Below are 4,901 nucleotides of genomic sequence, written 5' to 3'. Positions count from 1 at the left end.
GTCCAGGGTAAGGTGAAAAATTAATATTTGAAGCTGAAAAATATTTTTTTAAAACAAACTTAATTTTTTTGGGTGGGGGTGGGGGGTTGATGGTAGGGATAAAAAAATGAAATTTTGAAGTTGAAAACATTTTTTAAAAACAAACTTAAATTATTTTTTGGGGTGGGAGGGGGTGAGGGAGATGGTATGGGGGGGGAGGTTGAGGGTAGGGGTGAAAACTAAAATTTTGAAGTTCAAAACATGTTTTAAAAATAAACTTAAAATTTTATTTTTGGGCGGGGTGGGGTTGGTGGGTCGAGAGTTGAAATATTAATAGGGACCCATATATGAAAGTTTTGAAAAATCGCTTCTAAAACTTGGCAACTCGAAGTTTTTTGAAAATTTGGAGAAAACTTGCAATACTCATATATAACCCGTAGTTTACCCATGATATATCAATATTTTAATGGGTAAAATATGTGTATAAGCCAAAATATTATCCATATTTATAAACACTCTTTTAATCCATATTTGATGAATTATTTTGACGGATCAGTGAAAAGTGGGCTTAAATTATCAATACTAGTCTAATGTAATAGTATAATACAAAATCATTCATAGATGACCTAAATATTTCCAAATTATATGCAAATCCCTTATTAAATCCTAACCTCATGATTTTTTCACTGATACCAAAGCTTTCCCACCAATAAATAATCCCCCTAGAACTATAAATTTCATGATTATACTAGTGAATAATGGTACATAAATCAAGAATTAATATTCTTAATATTAGCCCAAGGATTTCTACCCTAAAATCCTTCTAAGCCGAATTTTTCACAGCTTGAAATGAATTCAGACCATTCCCTAGGGCTACAATCATATCTTTTAATAAATATGAAAGAATCAATTGAGTGTTATATTGATGGAAGGACTTACCTCAAAGGAGGAAATGAACTTACCACATATAAATCAGTGACAAGAGTTTGTCTTACCATACTAATCTCCATATTTTCCACAGTTAAAAACACTATCAATTCAAACATGAGATACATGAATCAAATATAAAGAAATAATAAAAAATCATAAACTAGATAGTAAATGGTCTATTAGTTTCAAGTAAATTCAACTAAAACAAGATAGAAACTATATAAAGTGAGAGAACAATTCTAGTGTTGTGCAATGCAACATAATGCATATGAGGATGAGATAACATTTTTATTGCCTTATGACTCTATTGAGATTTAATCCCACAATGTAGGCTTGGAGACAGATAGAATACATATTTTGGTAAATAGTCACTGCTACTTCTTTGAACACCACAACCTTTTCATTCCGTTTTCACTTCTCAATCTTTATTGTTTCTTTTCTTCTTTAAAACCCTTTATTCTATTGCTTTCACTTTTCCTTGGCGTATTTTTGTAGCTCATACATGAAGAAGCATACAAATAATTTTCATCGTATATATATATTCATATAACTTTTTTTCACCCTTCATCCCCAACTCAAACCCTTCTAAGCTTCATATCTCACATTAGTTCAAACGAGAAAGATGTTTCAAAAGAAGATACAAATTTAAATGAGGAATATGAATTTCATTACAACTAGCCAACAAAAGATTTAGAAGTTCAAAATAGGTGACTAAAGGTATCATTATATTATTTGAAATGTCAATGATGACGATGAAGTTTGAGGAAGTGCACAAATAGTGAACAAGTTCATCACCTTGTCATGAGAAAATTCATTTTCTTCTAGTTTGTAACATAAATTTCATGCACAATTCCTTGTTCATGAGCAAAAGGTATGAAGAACATTTCTTTCACATTATGAAATTTTAGTATATATTTTGACCTTATAGTCTAAACTGAAAAGACGCTGATATTTTATATTTAGGCGAAAACATTTTTATGTTTAGGCAAACTTGATTCAAATCCTGTTTAATCATGTAGATTTTTCCGTCTTAAATGTTGTTCACCGTGAATAAAGTACTGATAATTGAATGCATTGATGAAGCACCGATATTTTTCTTAATTGTCTTCCACAATTTTTCTTGGATTCTTGTGAGTTCTGACAGATGTCTCTTAAAATACATTCATAATTTTGTTGTCAATATTATGCAGGTCTAGCTCTAAAATACTAAAAATTAGTAGTATTTTCTTATCAATATATGATACTTTTTGTAGATAAGTAATGGCTTGATGTGGTCACATGTTTGACGAATTTTCCCAGTGAAGGTATGACTTGTGTATTATGAAGAGAGATTAGTTACAAGAGTTGATTATGTTGGTGGAATGAAGTTGAACGGTGGGCTTAGATGAATAGACATTTTCCTCTATAATATCTGTTTTTCATATGGTATTTTTCCCCAATAAAATGAGTAACTTTTATATGTTAAAGGTTTTTGGTTTGGAGTGATTTTATTTTCCTGTGATGTCACAACTTTAAGGTAATTATTGAGAAAGAATCTGAGTTGCCGCATTTTTTGATGCTGCCATGAAATAAGAAGTTATATCGTAATGCTAAAAATTCAGGGTACGCTTTCACTATTGATCTTTTTGTTGGTTGAAGTTGAACTACATTTTCGAAAAAATTCAGCTACTAATATGGTTAGCTGAGGTGATATTAAAAAAAATTGTTTTAAATTACAAAGTCAGAAATAACAAACAGGTTGAATCAGGCGAAAATGTTGATTTCAGGCTCTCCTATCTCCAAGTCCTCTAAGGTACCATTCCCATTTTCTTAAGAAGCTTTAAACTTTTTGGCCGTTTTCTTTTGACAACTGAATTTTTTCGCTATTCTGTGTTATTTATTGATAATGCCCCTTGATGTTGGTGTTGCATTTATTTTTTAGCAGTTCTTCGATAAAAGCTGAAACATTAATATTAAAAATTCTATTACTACATTGAGTTCTAGAAGTCTGTCATATGATCTTATACTTTCTCAAAGTTTCTGCCTCATGTGTTCATATTAGTTAAGATGCAATTGATGATGTTAGAAAATTTTTTCATCTGATCAATCAAAAAAAATGAAAATAAGAAATCTAGCAAATAAGTAACAATGTTGATGCTAGAAAAAAAATTGAGAAATGAGAGTAATAAAATGTCCGCTTAATGGAAGAATCCTATAAGACTAACACTTTTCTTTAATCTCGAGTTTGTTGCTCAAGAGTAGCTACTATTCAAGTTGCTTCTGATAACTCTAGACGAGTTCACAAAATAAAGAATTAATAATGACGATTTCAAGTACTAATAGATAGTTCAATTTGAAAATATTGTCTGAAATCCACAAAACAAATCTGCAATGAAATTCTTATCATTGAATACAATTTACAGATTGTCGTTTAGTTTCTTTTTCTCTCAATCTGTTTGAGGGATAAGGGGATGAAATACAAAGAACAACCATATTGAAACAAAGTTTGTTTTTTTGCAGCTGATGTCTGTTGAGTTTCCGTGCTTGACGTTATTTCGATTTATTTTACTATTCATGAATATGAATAAGATAATTTTCTAGATTTATATTAGAAAGTACTCGACCTACTAATAATTATTTATGTTCGACAAATGTTCTATAGAACTTTGAGTGCATCACTGATGAAAATAAGTAGAATGTTTATGGTCCTTATATGTAGGTATCTGCTTATGGGAAGAGGAAAATCACGACTCACAAAAATGCAAGCGATATGATTATGCTCAGTAGAATTGTTGTCGCAAAAGTAATACACTTTTTTGTGGTATTTGAACTCACTTTGTTGAACAAGACACAAGTACTACTTGATATTTTCAAATATACATATGTCCCTTTTCAGTAGATAAGACATGCTCCATTTGCTACTTACCAGAGACACAACTATGACCACCTCCGTTCATCATCTTTGTCATTTAGAAGATTAGAAGCAACTTTCAAAATCTTCAGGTGTGATAATATTGCTCTTCTCTACTTCCAATTTCCAATTTTTTCCTGGAACTTTTCTCATATGCCTGCAAATATGCTATCTTGATCATTTGTTTTGATTCTAAAAGCATTTTTCATTGCTTTATGATCTTCACATGGATATACCAGTGGTGATTGATAATTATGTATGAAAGAACTGAATAATCTTCCTTCTTGGTTCTTCCCTTTTTCCATCTTTTTCCTTCGACTTTTTGAGTTGCTCCTCTCTTTTTGGTTCATATTATGCCACTTTGTATCTACAAACTATTTTCATCCAGGTAATTGTTTAATTTGTATTTTTTGTAAAGGAATTTGTAGTCTTAATCCAATGTCGGCGGGGTGAAATGGTTGATTGGAAATTCATGGAGGAGTTACTAAGTTTGGTTCTTGAAGATGCATGTGTTTCTCGACTTGTGCATAGTATAACCTTAAATTCTCACCTCCTGTGTAATTATCTCATTTATAAGCTTAAATTGTTCAGAGTGAACTTACTTTACTTATTAATGTACTCAATACGACTTCACGCGTAAAGGGGCTAAGCATGTGAAAATTCCTTTTGGACAATGGGCTCATCCCCGCCATCGATCTATAAATTTTCATATTCCGCAATTTTGGTTGTCAAAATTTCATTTTTTGATATTTTATTGAAGTGTATTGTGTAGTTCATCTTATCTACTAAGTGATTATTAGAGAAAGAAAAACAAACATTATCTTCCTTAATTACTTTATTGTGTTAACAATTATGAATTTCATTGCCCTTTTGCACCAAAGGATCACATTAATCATTAACTAGGGAATTGATTTCTTTATTTCCTACATCTACCTTATATTTAAGTACAAAGTTGGGCAAAGTATAATATTAGTTTCTTTGTATCTTCATCTGATGTTGGTTGTTGTTCATAAGCTCTAGCATTTCTATAATGGATGCATTTGATCTGTCTGTTCTTTATTTTGTGGTTGGATCAGCAACGTAATGAATTGAACACATCCTT

Source organism: Solanum pennellii, chromosome 8 (genome assembly GCF_001406875.1).
Source record: "Solanum pennellii chromosome 8, SPENNV200".
NCBI lineage: Eukaryota > Viridiplantae > Streptophyta > Magnoliopsida > Solanales > Solanaceae > Solanum > Solanum pennellii.
The sequence above is the reverse complement of the archived record's forward strand: the minus strand, read 5'-3'. Positions refer to the sequence as shown.